Genomic DNA, 17,502 nt, shown 5'->3' with positions numbered 1-17,502 from the left:
TCTTGAAAAAATGAACATTTCTTTCGAAATTTGGAGATCTTGTTTAGAAATTTGGCTAAATTAGGCAAAATATTGCAAAATCTGGTAATTTTTCGAAATTTCTAAAAGTTTTGAATGACAGCTGATGATGAGAAGCGAGATACAAAATATACTTTAAATCCTCTTCCTCTCTGCTATAAAGCCTTAAAATGGAAAACAGATACTGTTTGATTTTTATTTTAATCACATTTTTTTGACGAATTTAAGCTTAGATCAATGAAAGAATCTGTGTGTTTAGTGAGGGATTTTAATGTTAATGTTATCATCACACGATATTTATTTTTAGCAGGTATTTATGGTCGTTTTTGTTGCCTTTTTTTTATTTATAGCACATATTTTGTAAAAGAAATTATGGAATTTTTGGTCATTTTACGAATAATTTTCCATCTCATGTTCTGTAGTGCTGGTACTATCAAACTCAGCAGAAGTCGTCAAATTTTCAGAAATCACCAAACTCTGACAACCATGCGCATAACAATTATTTGCTTTAAACAAATAATACCGCTGTTTTCGTATGCATTCTTTTTGCCGTATATTTCAGGTTCCGGCGGTTTTTATAGACAACATTACACGTGCCGCTTTGAAGCCGAAATAAAGGTCATGCTTTTATTAACTTTAGATTATTCATTTATATACCATACAAACTTCAGGAATTACATTCGGAATTACATTACAATAGCAGTTACATTACAATTATATTACACTTCATTATAATAGCAATGACATTCGTATTTAATGAATTCGTATTAATAGAATTTATTTAGATTCATTATTATGAACATAGCTTCAGTGTTTGAAAACTATATAAAGTAACAAGAGTCATTAAATTCATATACTAGGTATGTTAGTAGTATCTGCAATAAAGTACCTTATTTATTTTTAACAAACCATTTTAAAATTCTGTTCAACATTCTGACAAAAAGGTATTTTTTCGAAGATCGAATTGTAAAATTTTATACTACCATTTTCAGAACCTCTTAAATCGTTATTAACAAGACAAATCGAAGTCCACATACTTCTCGTAATTATAAGGCGTGGTTTTAAGATTACTTTCTATTTTCTTAGATATTCTACGTTTACAAATACTTACTAGAGGTTTCTCAAAAGGTTAATTTTTATTTGCCTTTCTGTTCATTAAATACGGAGAGGAAAAGCTATTAAAATTTAAAAATAGAAGGTAAAACATTCAAGTATCATTTCCGTCTATGACTTCACCGTATAACATCGCAATAACTTTTCAGATCTTATCACACTTGTTTACTCAAAAAGCTATCACATTAATTCTATTTCTGAAGTTATTCCTATTACTATTCATCGTTAGTATCTCGAGAATACCTGACACATTCACCAATGACATCTAGCGGCACTTTAGCCAAGTAATCATTACGCAATCACATGAGCAGTCGAAGAAATTTATTTTTATGCATATTATCTCTAAATCTGGGGATGTCATGTCTTTGGTAGTCAAAGCTAATGTAAATTACCCAACCCCAAAATAAATCATGACGACCGGACTGCCGATGAATAATCATTCGGTAGTCGTAATTGGCAATAAAATAAATGGGAATTGTAACTGTTTGTCTATGTAACTGAGAGTCTGAAGAAAAGAAGGTGGAACAAGTTGTTAATTAAAATTTCACATATGTAGATGATGAAGTAAAAAGAAAGATATATGTATTCTCATTACTTAGTTTGATTATTAAGTGTTAAAAATGTCCACACTCATTTACTAAAAGATATTTTTACTTTTTCTTAAAAGGCTAAGGGAGCAAGCTTTCCCTAGAATTCAGAAGACATACCAACAGACCATTACATATGAAACTAAAGAACGCATTGATGATAATATAAGAGAGCATAGCTAGGGACACCGGAAAAGAATCGCGTCTGCTGGTCGATGGTTAAACAAATTAGCTGTATAGATACTTTTGTAAATTTTCCTGGGTGCAATAAATGAAGTCAACTAAGTTGCACCAATTTAGAGGGATAACGGTATGCAACAGAATATTGGATGCTATTGAAATGGTACATATACTGGTTCAGTAAATTTCGACTGGAAACGTAACGAGTCAGTTTAAAACAGAAATGTCCAATCCACGACGCTCATGTGCCCAAAAGCAAGTTTTTTAGCTGAAAAAAGTGAAAAGGAAAATTTAAGCATTCAAGAACTGAAAATGAGTAGAAAAATAATGCTAGCAGTTAACAGAATTTTAAACTTATATAGTTAACTAATAAAGGTCATTAATTAATTAATCTCCTTTATAAAGTTTTAATGTTATTTTTATGAAAAATATAGTCTGAAAAAGAATAGAAAAAGGAAAATGAGTAACTGCACATAGTTACCTTTATTAATATTGTTTAATTAATTATCATATTTATGTTAATTGCTACAAGTACCATTAATTTTGTACTCATTTTTGTTTTTAGAATGATTAAGTTTCCTTCTTAATTTTTCAGCAAAGGTTTATTAGTTAATTAAAAATATAAAAGAAAATATTCCTCATTCTTTCTTGCACTCACAAATTATTCTGCTAATATGTATTTACAACTGTTAAAGCCTGATATCGTATGTATGCGATGTTATCGTCATGCGATGAGCTGTAGGTGTTTTATTTTTAACAAGGACATTTTAGACGACAGTGTTTTTAAAATGCGAAGTTTTTGAACCACTTTATCTTCGACGACAGTATTTTATACTATGATGTTGTATAACTACGATGTTTTCTCCTTGCTTTCTTTTTTCTTACAATGTTTTGTACAATGACATTTTCGACTCCTTGCGTTGTTTTCTCCGCGACGTTTTCGTTCGCGATGTTTTTTCCCACCTGAAAAGGTTCAAATTTTAACGTTCGCCCAGAAGGGCATTTTTAATGTTTAAAATGGTTTATCTGCAGAAATTATTGATAGAAATGGCCCAGGTGGACTAGGGAAACATTTTATAGTATATTAGATGATTATCCATTTAAACTAACATGAAACATTATATATCTTCTGCATATTTAAAAATTAAAAAATATATAGCGTAATCCTACAAAAATCTTTAATATTTTAATTAGATATGTCGTGAATTAGATGCATTTTTATTTAAATCAATAAAAATGTTTTATTTTTTTTAATTCGCTATATTATGAATTAAATGCATTTTTATGTAAATCAGCAGATTAAAAAGTAAACAAAAATCTTTAAAAGCAGCGTCTGTTGCTTTCAGATAGTTTAATTTGTTGATTAAGACTGATTAAGTATGAAAGAATAATATCTTACGTTTTTTCGAACAGACTCGACAAGAAAGTGAAACAACGCACTTAAAGCGAACCACGCCAAATCGCGTTTCGAGGTTAATAGCCCGTTTGGGCTTAAAGGTTTGAATATGAATGTAATGTTTTTTTTTTCCTATTAATTGTAATATTACTGTTTATAATATGTCAGCGTTATCAAAAAAGATTACTTTTTGACGTTTTGATTTAAAATTTGTAAATTATTACATATGCTATGTTCTAAATATATAAAGTCACAATTAAGAACTGTTATAAGAGTTATGATGGATTTAGTTAGTTATCTTTGTTGAATGCAAAATTATACAGATATAGATAATTTGATTTCATCGAGGGCCCATTTACTTCTTTATCTTAGGAAATAGTACCTAGGCAAGGCTCTGGTATCAAGCGAATCATTGATTCATTTAAAATTTTTCTACATATGCGCTTTATTATATACTGATCAAATTTGAACTAACGCGGTCAGACCCTCATATTTCTCTCCTAGAGGTGAAATTCAAAAAATTTCTTTCAGAGCTCAAATTTGAGCAAATTGAAAACTTTCAGTTAAACCTAAGCAATTATGTGAGTCTCATATTTTGGACGTCACAAGCTGCCGCTGCTATTAGAAATAATTTGTATGGTTCAAAATTTTTCGTCTTCTATTGTGGCCGAGGAAAGCCAAAAGTTTAGATACCTCTGATCTAGAAAGAGGATATATGTAGTTTAGAAAGTCTTTCACTAAAGTATCCCAGGGTAGGTAGCCCTAAAGAGAACATTCACACGACGGTCTAACCATCATTATTGTCAGAGTCCTAAGGTTTAAAAGTCATTAGCTCTGATCACTTCTGCGGGACAGGTTTGAAGCCGTAATCAGGGATAGTTGTGCGGCTGACTCAGCGAAATCATTTAGACAAAATCCTCATGCCTGTGTCCTTGACGATGTAAGGTCCTGTTACCTAGCAACGAAATTCGACCTAAGCCTCTTGTGCCTCTCAAATCCCTCATGCACACCGCGGAAAAAAAGGGGGGGCGGACAGTCTATATCTCCCGTTCTAGTGGGCCTATTGAAGAAATTCAAATTGCGTTTTTAACGCCTCGAAAGCGAGATTGAAGATATGTATTAGATTTATATATAGCATTTTTCTAACATAGGTATTTTGACACAAAATCGGACTTTTTCTGAAATAACATACCAGTTTTTCTTTTTTCATATTTCGATTCTATGATTCAAATTATGCGTAAATATTAAATTTTGTAAAATCTGGTGGGAAATTTACAAAGAAATTCAAAAATTTAACTTTTGCTTATCTTTTTCAGTTTAAGCTAAGAATAATTCACTTGGCGACACGGGCGAGCTTGATTGAATTATAAATACGCTTCGAGAAACACATATATTTTTGCTTACTTTGTAAAATCAGTAAGCTTGTGAAGCAGAGAACGTAAAAATGTTCAGTGCCATAGCCGGGATTCGAACTTCTGATCTTTCGCTTGTCAGCCGGACGTACTTCCGATCAAATCATGAAGAAGTGCGGAAGGAAGAGTGATAATGCTCTGATTATGTGATGGTCTTCACGTAGTTCATCCACCGGAAATAAGAAGCTAGTTGATTATTATTCGCTAACAGCCATTTGCTGTCTATTAATTCATTAACATTCGCTATATAGTTGTTTTCTGCATTACGATGTTGAAAAATACAACTCTTAGCGAGAATTAGATGAGAAAAATGTTACTGCATTTTAGTGAAGTTACATAAGGATATTACCAAAAGTTAATAAATGTCTAAGTTTATAGAAAATACATCTCATGCACATAAAAAGCGACTGTTTTAAAAGCAAAAAGACTCAAAGATTTTGTGATTTGTGACCCTTATCGTTGTTAAAAAGAATTTTAGCTCATCTCTGTGTTCACCTTGAGCTACTTTTATCTCTTTAACCTTCCTTGCGAGAACTTTTAATTTATTCGTATCAGGTTTGAAGTCCAGCTGTTTAAGGAGACCTCTGCGAAGTTGTAATACGCAGCGACATTCATTTTAGACATTTCTGATGGTGGGTGTTGTTTATAGCATGCCTAGCCCAAAGAATGTTAAGAATATTTCAGCAGAAATGCGGCTGATAATATGAACAAGGTTTCGGTATCGTGGACTGATCTGATATTCCCATGAACCAATCAATAATTTTATTTAAAGCCAAGTGTTTGAAAATACGTATTTTTGTTTAATATTCTATCAAGTAATATACAGTGGATGGACAAAAATATGGAAACACCTTGTGAAATGCATGTTTGAAAAGAAAGATTGATTTTAATGAAATATGTAGGTGGCGCTGGCGTTTTTGACTACTGACGCCACCTATACAACTTCGTAAATGTGCTAAACAGTTCAGTTGTAGTCGGAGTACTGTTATGTGAGGTTGTCATTGCATTATGTCAGAGTTAACAGACTTCGAACGTGGGCAAATTGTTGGAGCACGTATGGTAGATGCTTCCGTAATCAAGGTAGCCGAGGTGTTTAGTGTTTCAAGAGGTACTGTATCGAAGATTTATTCCGCATATTTGAAATGCGGAAAAACATCATCTGCTAAATCAGAGCGCGGACGAAAGTGTGTCCTGAGTGATCGTGACAGACGATCATTAAGGGCAATTGAGACGAAAAATAAGACCACAGCTGCAAAAATTACTGCTGAAATGAATGTTGTGTTACCGAACCCTGCGAGTACCAAAACAATTAGAAGGGAGCTTCATAAACAGGGAATTGCTGGCCGTGCTGCAATCGAGAAGCTACTCATCAGTGATGCTAATGCCCGTAACAGGAAAAGGTGGTGTTTAAGTCATAAAGGCCTGTACTATAGAGCAGTGGAAGCGAGTAATATGGTCTGACGAGTCTTCTTTCACATTGTTTCCCACTTCTGGCCGAGTTTACGTCTGGAGAACGCCATCTCAAGCTTATAATACAGACTGCTTGTTGCCAAGAGTGAAACATGGCGGGGGTTCTATTATGGTTTGGGCAGCCATATCGTGGTTCTCTGCTAGCCCCATGATAACTGTGTCAGAGCACATGACTGCCAAGACTTTGTGAACATTTTGGCCGATCAAGTTCATCCCATGGTACAAACTTTGTTCCCCGATGGTGATGGTGTCTTCCAAGACGACAAAGCCCCTGTTCACACAGCTCACATTGTCCAGGACTGGTTTTCTGAGCACGAGGATGAGTTGTCCCATCTTCCCTGACCACCACAGTCACCAGACCTGAATATTATCGAACCTTTGTGGTCTACATTGGAACGGAAAGTGCGTTCTCGTTATCCACCGCCAACATCGTTATCTGAACTTGCCACCGTTTTGCAGGAAGAATGGTATAATATTCCCTTGGCAAACATACAGGAACTGTATTTATCCATTCCGAGAAGACTGCAAGCTGTTTTGGATGCCAACGGGTTTCCTACACCATATTAAGCAAAGAAACATGTTTTTTTTAAAGGTGTTTCCATATTTTTGTCCAACCCCTGTAGCTATTTCCATTAATAAAAATTAGTTTTAAGTCTGCAGAGCTATTAATTTTATTTTAATTATATCCTACAATAACATTTCAAAGAAAATAGGAGTGTGTTTATAGTTTTCTTACAGAAGGCTGTGATTTTTAAATAAAATACTTACAGCAGAATCAGCCGTAGGAATTTTACCTTCTCATTTACTAATATATTTTGAAATCTCCTTTGCAAGTTAACTAAATATTTATTTAACAATTTAGCTGAAGTTTTTTGCCTTCTAATCTCGGCATTCTGGGAAAATGCACGTATTACACAATCAGTAGAGGAGGCTCTGACTTGGTAATAAGATTTTTCAGTTTGTATGTAGAGACATTAGGCATTTTTGAAAACAGAAGAAGTGAATAATGAGCAATACCTTTGTCGGCACTCGAACAACGGACCTATCTAATACGCGCCGAGCGTGCTGACCACTACACTACGAAGGCATGCTAAGAAGGCGGGAGAAGTACCTTATATGTATAGCTAAAATCTTTAGTGCAATGGAAATCCAGTTGTCCGTATAAAACTTAATCGATGCTGCATATCATCTGTAGATTACTCTTCTAACCGAAATAACATTTTGGAATAACTTTCCAAGACTGCTACTTTGAGAATATCGTATATAAAATACTTCGGTGTTTTAAGGGAGAAGCTTAACAAGTTCCGTTGCTTTGAATGTCATCGCTACGGCTTGGAATCAAGATAAAGTTTTAGAGAAGATTCTCGTTTCGGGAGAAATATTATGATAGTGAAAAGTTTTGTTAGTGAAGACATAACAGAATTGGCCGAAATCATCACAGATTTCATTTCTGCGTTATAGAATTTCAAAATATAAGTGAAAGAAAATTTGTTGCAGAAGATCAAGTATGGTGAAACTGAAAACCATAATACTTTCAGTTAATGATTTAACTCGGCATAAAACAATCGTATAGCATAAAACAAGAAAATTAAGATTAGGAATTGAAAATTCGAACCTCTTAATCTCCCGAATCCTGCGAAAGATTGGAGAATTCGAAAATTCCCTCCGAAAATTCAAATTTTTTCTCTTTTTTCTCACACAAATCTTTTGAAACCTAGTCTAAAAATTAGTCGATAGTCTTAATTCAAAAGCTTAGAAAGATTAATGACACGCAATAAAAACATTCATTAAAAAAACGAGAGCACTGATATTGTAATTTTAGTAGAACTGCATCACCAATAATCACCTTGGTTTATTCGTTGCCTCACGCTTAATTTTGGTGAGAGAATTGAGCCCTCCATGTTTAGCCATGTTTATTTGCATTTACTCTCGAAATAATTCTCTCTCTTGTTTTAATTTAAGAAGAGCGTGAAGAAGTTTAAGAAAATTTAAGCTGTTACTAAATATTTTTTGATAAATTGCATAAACAACGAGTCTAAAGATTCAACAGTTTTAACTATGCTCTTCGTTTACTAAATTTAATTTTCATTTTAAGAAACACAGATGCATTTTAAAAAACAGTATTCTTAAAAACTTTGCCTTAAACACAAATTCGAAATTTGCTTTAAACTTCTAGCATCAGGTAGAAGCTCCCGCTCTACTTATTACCATTCTAATACTCGAATGATTTGTGAGCCTTTTTAAAATCTGAAATTGAGAAAAATTAGGATTCACCTAATCTCTAATAAAAATTGAAGATGAAACAGCAAAAGTGAGCAAGAAAATGGGCACTTTTAAGATTCGGGATTGATAAAAATTTGAAAATTCTAGCTGAGCGGCCTCTAACAAAAAAGAAAATGAAACACCAGGAATGAGCCAGGAAAATTGGCATTGGAATATGATACAAACTTTTAGTAGCCCATGGATGAATGAAATAATTCCAGTTTTTAAAATTTGGCCACGTAAGGAACTAACTAATAAGACAACGCTATTGCTTAGCCGTTCTGTTTTTTTATGTTGTAAACGTTCTGAAAGTGAACCGTAAACTATTCACTGCTTGCAAGAGAAAAAGATACCAGACAAATTTATATAGAGTCATTAGGATATTTTGAAGCAGGAAACGTGAAAAATGAGCAATGTCCTCGCTGGTACTCGAACCTGGAGCTCTAGAATACGCGCCGAGTCTCTACAATACTACTTACATATGTTAATGCTGTTCTCTAGGTAATGGGGAACGTGGTGCTGTACTGATTAACCACTGTGGTAAAAGGACAGTGTTCCGATCCCTCATCACTTATCACGTATGTTGGTAAATTGTGCATTATTTGCTTTAAAAATGATTGAATTATGCTGTCCTTATCTTCCAGTTAAGGTTTTTATGCCTTTAGTTAACCTGCATGCAATATTTGTAGAATTATCAACAATTTAAAAGTTGTTTAAGTGCAGCTAAGCCTAATTTTTTTTACCATAGTAGCCATATTTGTCTACATTTGAAACTTAGCAGAATAGCGGATTTGTTGCCAATCTAAAGAAACTAAGCTTCGCATCAACAAAGATAATGTCTTCTTTTATTGTTGTGAATTAAATCATGCTTTATCCACTCTGGAATTATCATTTAAGTTATTAAATTATACCATATATTGACTCAGCATAGCTTCCACTACAAATTAAGTCAGTTGCTACGCCTTCAGTGTCTTTTTGCCGAGTGAGACCAAAAGTAAACTTTCAGTTTTGTGCACCGAAAAATCTGCCTTGTTGCCCGCTGGCCGAATTGCTCGTTTTTGAGTAGAAATTCTAATTCTAATTGTAAAAATTGTTCTTTAAATTGCTTTAACTGTATTTATGTTTTATATTTTTCTCTATTTTTCAATTTTTAATAAAAATACTTTGAGGTTTCATATATTTTTGCCTTGTCGCGAAGTGAGAATTGAATTAATTGAATAAGAGATACATCTCTAATGAAATTGGAGGAAATAAGTTTAAACGAAATGCAGGAAAAAATGCGTATAATTTAATATTCCGTACAAGTTATTTTTTCCGTACGTTATTTTTTTAAAGATATCTGTGCTGAAATCTACTGTTGCAAATACGACATAACTTTTTTAATGAACCAATATATCTTCTTCAGGAGTGTTTCGAGAACTTAATTAGGAGCGTCTTCATGTTTAGGAAGGCTGATACCCTTGTGTAATTAATTACTTTAGATAACAAAAGAGCCCGTCGTTAAGAAAAATTAGAAAAGGGGGAAAAAAAGCCTTTTCAGAAATTTTCCCTAGAGCTGTGTTCGCGAGTACCATCTGAGAGCATAAGAAGGTGTGGCGTCTCGAAATATTTGAAATAATTTCAAAAGCATTTCCTTTTTACCAGAACAGCTGGCTAAGTCCTCTGTTTTATGACGCATCGGTTTCTCTTAAATTTTTTGTTTAGTGTTGATTATCCAGTATCTTACGCTTTATAGGGTGTCAGAATCAATCAAAAATTCGAAATCATTTCGCTTGCAAGAAACTAGATCCTGTTGCTTTTCAGAAATGTTAAAACTGTTCAACTTTCTGAAATATTAGAGCATCAAAATTTATCCTCTTTCGAATTGCTTTGAAATAAAATGTTCTTTAGGGTATTTCAAGAGACACAAATATTAACTAAGATTCCGGAAAACAGTTTTACTTAAATAATTTATTTCAATAAAGATGTGAAATTTTTTCTGCCTTTAGAACGATGTTCCCGTGGAAGAATTTTCACATCCCTGATAGCTGTTTATAAAAGAGGAAAACACAGGTTTGTGACCCAGCCGAAATACAGTTATATAATATTATAAATGACAAACTAAGAGTTTGTTTAAAAGTGCGTTAATTTTCTATTTAAAAAATACTGCAATGACTTCATAAATGTTACAATTTCTAAAGCATATATCTCTAATTCGCAGTTTTTTGCTCAACAGAAAACAAAATGATTTAATTTATTGAATCTCATCTTTTCAAGCTACAGACACCATGGCAGCTACTTAGAGGCTGAAATAATATTGTACCATAATCATATGCTCTGCTTAACCAGAATCATCTATTCGTATGCAAACTGAGTTATTTTAGGACTTATTCTGTGAAGGTTTATTGTGTTACATTTCAAGTGTCAATATATTAAAATTTGAAAAAAGGTTATCAACCCCGGAAATTGCTATGCACCTATACTGAATGACCTCCCCCCCCCACGAAAAAAATGAAGTTTCCTTTGAGTATGGGGTTCAAGTATAAAATTTCATATTAAATTCAATGAATGAGTATTTTTTGTAGGTCATCCATATGCTTGTACACTTCAAAAATCTCTCCCACTAGCGTAGCAGAGTTAATTTACCTCATTTTACCTCCCTCTCCACAAAGATAAGATGCCGACGACTCTGTACCTGTCACGGTATAGCATTCAAATCTATGCACCCGTTGCCACTTGAGAAAGATGAAATCTACAAATAAAAAATTGTCTCGAGAATCGTGACTGAAATTACTCAGCTTTAGGTCACAGCACAAAAAGAAACGACCCTTTTCGAAGAAGCCTGTCGTCTGCTCTTTAGACGATCTTACTGCAGAGGGAATATTAGACCCCTCATACCTGCTAGAAGTTAGAAGGTCAATAAACTCTCTGGTCAATGTTGTAAAAAAAAAAAATGTTGGAAAGGTAATTCAAGTAAAGAGAGTGCTTGGGGGAGGTTATTAAGCGAGCGCCGTATGGTGTCCACTCAGAAAAACTTCCGCATGTGGAGTGTTTCATATGAAATTTCTTTCTCTGTCTGTCGGACTTTCTTTCTTTACTTTCCACTTCATACATGACAGACAGGTAGATACACGTGTATGGGTCATGGGGATACTGATCACGCTTATTTCAAGAGGAAATGGTTTAGTGTGACAGAACTAATGCCCATTTTATGGTCATTTTTAACATAGACTTTTCTTCATTTGCCTACTTTTTCCAAGTCGATTGTCCACATTATCTCATAGCTAAATATAACTAAGCGTTCACAGCTAAATATAACTAACTAAAGTTAGTCATATCATTCATATTACTATAATATTAGAAAATGTAAATAGTTTATAATCTCAAGCTGTAAAAAGCGGCTTGACAAAAAAGTATTTACCAGTCTATATTTGTTATGCAGTTATCAATGCGTAGACACGCCCTTTCATAGACACCAATTCAATAAATTTTGGAATCACTCCTTAAACTCATGAACACTTACCGATTAGGCATTAGTTGTGGAAGGACTTTATTAATGAACATTTTGCCCTCCACGTCTTGAGAACATGGCCCAAGATGCACCTGCTAAATGAGTAAGACATGCCTCACTCCTAGAGCACGGTTGACTAAAGATTCGATTCCACAACTGTAACAGATAATCCAAAGCTACTACCTAAACTTAAATGGTAGTAGTCCATGGCTCCAAAATTGTAAGAGGAACCCAAAGTATCCTATAACTGTCAGAAAAACGCAATACTTTTCGTTTACTTATTAAAAACAAATACGTAACTGGTCATTGAGAGGAGCCAAAATAATGCTTTGTCATCAGACTATTCGATGCTTCATAGTTTGATCATCGTTTAAATATCATACTTCATCATCGTTTAGTCTAATTCTTTATTCAGCAGTGTAAAAGTGGATAAATTCTGTCTTGCCAGCAAAGTGTCCGTTATTTAAGGAATCGGCAGTTTTATACAATTCAGCCATTGTTAGCCAAGACACAGATTTTTACAAGAATGCCTAGGTGTAAAGATATCTGCACCTTCAAGGGAGCTTTTTTTTTCAAGTTTAAAACTCTTTCTTAAATGTACGGGCATCTTTACATTGGTATATGATGAAAAGTTTCTATCTCGCAACAGTAATAACCGGGTAGCCTATTTCCATAAGCTGAATACATCATTTCACCGAAATGTTTTCAATTAATAAATCGGATGCCATTCAATATATTCTTTGCATCTATAAATGAACAAGAACTGGTTAATGGGATTGCAAAGCATTGGAATTATAAAATGAGTAGGTAAAACATAGGTATTAACAATTAAAAACTTGAGTTAAATTTGAACATGTTTGTATTTATATAAAAAACACTGTAAGTACAATAAATACATCACAAGAATTAAATTACATTAATTAATACCAAACATTTGCTATTTTAATTTATCAACAACTGAAAAATGTTAAAATGTTTAAGTTTAAAATAATATTCGTGAAACAAGCAACAAATATCCAGTGCGATCACTGAAATTTTTGAGACACATAGTTAGTTTCCTTGCGATATTGTTCATTAAATGTAATATAGGATCTTAAATCTGAAACTATATTCGACATACTTTTCCTAAAACTAAAAGACAGGTTAGCTGAACAATGAAATCAAAAGGAAGTTACATTTTAATATTTGGCTAGGCAATGAAAAAGGGCTTCGTTTCTTTCACATTCATCTCTGTAAACGAAACAATTTAAATTAAAAAATTAAAAATTTTATTTATATGTTCAATCTATTAAGTTTTCATCTGAGTTTCAAAGTCCATGAAATTATCTGAGCTTTCGAATTATTAATTGCGATCGACGGAAAATGCTCATGGGGTAAAGTATTAAACAATAATTAATAAAAATAGGCGTAATAGCTTCCTTTGCTTTCCAGAAAGAAGCATGAAATTTGCCCAAGATTTTTATAAGATGCTAAAATACAATAAAATTTTAAACTAATATAGTTTTTACCCTCCACTAAAGCGCGATTTTTACATCTTCTTGCCGATGGATTATTCTTTAGGTTTTTCCTCTGTGTTTGTTGCTACAAAAATTTGTTCTAATAATTTTCAAACAGATATTACCTTATTATAAGCTGATTAGATAGTCTTATCTCTGGTACACGATAACACAAAGCTGAACTTTGGAAAGGGAGGGGGATTTACAGTAAAACACCTAAAAAAGAAAAGATTTATTTCCAAAATTTTTTATAAATTAAAATATATAAACAATTAAAATATTTAAAAAAAAAGAACATGCAAATATTTCCTTTCCATACTCGAATAAAAATAATATTACTCTTGCCCGTTCATCATCAAAATAAACTTTATTAATAAATAAAAAAATTTTACTAAAGAGAATTTAAGTGCTATAGCATGGGTTTCTGAATTTCACTTTAGAAAATAAAAGGATATAAATCAAAATATTAAAAAAACACAAATACCGCTTGACTTCTACAGTATCATTTGAATTAAGTTATAAGGTATTTCTCCCGCCTTCTTAACATGCCTTCGTGGTATAATAGTCATAGCACACTCGGCATATATTCGGGAGATCCGTGGCTCGAGCCCCGGCGAGAGCATTGCTCATTTTTTATCTCATCTACTTCTAAATAACCTAATGTCTGTACAGTGGCGCCCGAAATAAAAAAAAGGTGGTGGATGATGATTCTCCACCACCAGGATTTGGCGACTGGGTCCCCTAATCCTCATCGCTCTTTAAAAGGGGAGTATATAAGGTATTTCTGCCACCTTCTTAGCATGCCTTCGCGGTGTAATGGTCCGCACACTCGGCGCGTATTCGAGAAGTCCGTAGTTCGAGTCCCGGCGAGGGCATTATTCATTTTTCACATCTCCTGCTTTCAAAAAATATCTAATGTCTCTACAAAGTAATAAAAACGTAACACATAGAAATGCTTGTAATTCATATGTTATTACAAACGGCATCGTAACTATTAGATATTATTTTTATTGCAGACGATAACAAATTGTATGAAGAACAGAAATCTTGCAACCGATCTGTTATGTTATGAGAAACATTTTTATGACACTCATGATGTAAAATATTACAAACAACTGTTGTAAGCACTGTTAAAAAGTCCAATAAATTTATTTTTAAATAATTAATTTAACGCTACATTTCTATACTTACCGTTTTAACATCAAAATTGAAAAGAAGTTCTTATCCATCGCCAATTGGCAACAACATCTGTTTAAATTGGATCCGAATTTTTTTATACTGACTACAATAACTACTCTTCGATATGTTAAAAGACTTGTCGCATATCACAGTTTTACAGTAAAGCAATCATATGCTAAAAACTTATTTTTATAAACAGTTTACTTAATACTAACCCGCAATTTGCATTCTGTTTCAGAATTCTTCATTTCCGTTAATAAATTGAAATGCCTGCAAGTTTCTAGCAATATTGTAATTTTAGATTATAAGTAATTTCGAGTATGATATTTTTGTATTTAATTCATACTTCTTCTTCTCAAGATATTTTCTTACAAAACTTACTATTTCTCTTTGTTTTTCCTATTCTAGATTTCCCCCTTAAGATTTTCCATCAAATTGAATTGCGTTGCTCAACTTTTTTATCTGTAAAACGTAGTTAGAATTGAAGTCCAAAAATTCTTTCACGTCATTTTGTCTTTATTTTTGGCATTTCTGACATCAAAATTATAGACTGAAAGATCTAAAACCCTGTTGTGAAACTTAATTCTTAAGTAAAATTACAAAACTATGCTGACAGGCTACACTTCAAATTTTCCATGTAATTGCATTGTTATCAATTTCTCTACAGGAACTCTGTTTCGTAAGAAAATGAAATTCAAATAATAAGTTCGTTACATTAAATGCTAATTACTATAAAACATCTTTTTAATTTTAAAAAATTTAATTGGTCAAGAAAACTTTTATATAATAGTAATTCTCGGACGATATTCCAAGTTTCTTTCAAAAATAATTTGGGGTTCAGCGAAAAGGCATTTATATAACTGGGGGGGGGGGAATTACTCAAAGTGTTTCATTTTTTATTCGTTGGATTGGCATTTATTTATATTTCTTCTTAGATATAACATCATAATGGAATTTCTAAGAATTGCAATCTGATAGCTGCATTCCACTTGAATTCCATCCAACTGCATTTTGATAGGATTAAAATTTAATTTTCAAGTACCTTACTATTCACAATATTTTACTTTGAAATTAATTTTGTACAGTAGAACAACTGCGTTTTTTGGCAAAAAAATTTCAATTTCCATTCCGATGCTGAATGATGCATCAAGAAAATTAAACTATCTCCCAAATTTTGCAATAAAATGAAGAATGTTTTGATAGGTATAAGAACACGTTTAGCGCGTTATTGGTCAATAGAACTGAGTTATGTGAGATATATACGTCATGAAAAATTCTCTTCTGAATCCATTTTCGAAGAACGAGTTCTTTCTTCTGTCCGTACATATAGATTTTAGATGTCACGCAAAAATATCGTTAAAATGGATTCGAAAGCGGTCAAAATGGATATTTTTGTAGAAATATGATACCCGTAATTTTGTTATTTGAGGCTCCATAATAGTGATATGAAACAAGAAGTTCAGCAAAAGGAGGCGGAGAGCGGAGCAAGTTCGCAGGCGAAACACGCACGCGGATTGCTGATACGTCAGTTACCTGATAAAAGGAAGAGCCGAAATAAGAAGGACTTTTTGATGAGAGATTATCTTTTATTTATTTTTCAGTGGTTACCTTTAACTTAAATTTTAGGAATACCATAGCTTTTATATTTTTCTTGAGATATATTATTTCATAATTCCTGCCATATATAGCCTTAACACCTCTTATTTTAGATATTCACTGCTTAATTGTAGATGTACGTTTAAAACGTCGCTGCTTAATTGTAGATGTACGTTTTAAACAATTTTGGTTTCCTATCTAAGGCATTTCTTATAGTTTCTGTTCATAACATTTATTTTCCAAAATCTTAATATTTGATATCATTAAGTTTTATTGCTTTATTTAATTTTACATAGAAATTTTTGTCATACCTATTAACGACATACTCTCAATTTTAACTTATTTGTTATATGTTACAGGTGTAATTCAAATATGCGTTTTAATTTATTGTATTACTTAATTTTAAATCTAGTTTTTAACTTCTTCCATATACACTTTAACCTTCCAAGTTTTTAACATACTCCTAATTTTAACTTATTTCTTATATTTTCTGACCATATACATATATTTTATTTAATTTCAAATGCAATTTTTTACTTATTTCACACATTTTGACTTTCGCGAGTTTCAACACATTCTTAATTTTAACTATGATTTAATATTTTTCTATCATATACATGAATTTTATTTATTATTTATTAGATGTAATTTTTAGCGCCTTTTATATTCTTAATATCTCTAATTTTTCTTTTCCTTCTCAAATCATTTAAATGACTTCAGATTACCTTAACCAATCAGGAAATATTTGAAGTTTTTTCTAAAATTTAACACATTTATTCAATTCTTTAACTAACAAAATAAGAAACGTTGAAAATAAAAAGGGAGAAGTATCATTATTTTAGAATTTAGAAAGAGATTTTCACTAATGAAAATGAAAATATACTCATAAACATGCATATTTTAAATCGTTTCATACCAAACATTTTAAAATGTTGTAGTGTGCTAGAACATATCCTATTTTTTTTCGAAGAATTTATATTATTTTAATCTATTTAAGGAGTAATATGCTTTTTTGTTCTTATTAAGTATGAAAAATATTTGTAAAAACATGTATCAATATTTGTACCTTATCTTTGGTTGGTTATCTTATACACTCATTGTGAACTTTCATTTAAATCTTTCGTGTAAAAATCGCTCCATGAAAGATATTATATTACATTAGTAGTACAATTAACACAGTTTGAAAGATCCCGGTCTATAGCCTAGAATAAAAATTCCCAAACCTTTTCTTGCATTGGACCCTTTTAAAAGTGTGGTTTTCTTCATCGTCCCATTACATTTATCTCTATAATGTATAGCATAC

The 17,502-nt window shown here is 32.3% G+C and overlaps 1 long non-coding RNA gene across 1 annotated transcript in view; it reads right to left on the bottom strand.

Moving 5' to 3' along the window:
- The window catches only part of LOC146995854 (uncharacterized), a 110,650-nt gene that overhangs the window by 70,444 nt on the left and 22,704 nt on the right, over window positions 1-17,502 (bottom strand). The window contains exon 2 of the long non-coding RNA XR_015042843.1: window positions 13,550-13,640. This is a non-coding gene — a long non-coding RNA (uncharacterized LOC146995854). The remainder of the gene's footprint in view (window positions 1-13,549; window positions 13,641-17,502) is intronic.

The sequence above is a fragment of the Stegodyphus dumicola genome, chromosome 8 (genome assembly GCF_044657685.1).
Source record: "Stegodyphus dumicola isolate Sdum_Otavi_A_Nest chromosome 8, ASM4465768v1".
Taxonomy (NCBI): Eukaryota; Metazoa; Arthropoda; class Arachnida; order Araneae; family Eresidae; genus Stegodyphus; species Stegodyphus dumicola.
Note: the sequence above shows the minus strand (reverse complement) of the source record. Positions and strands in the feature narration are given on the sequence as shown.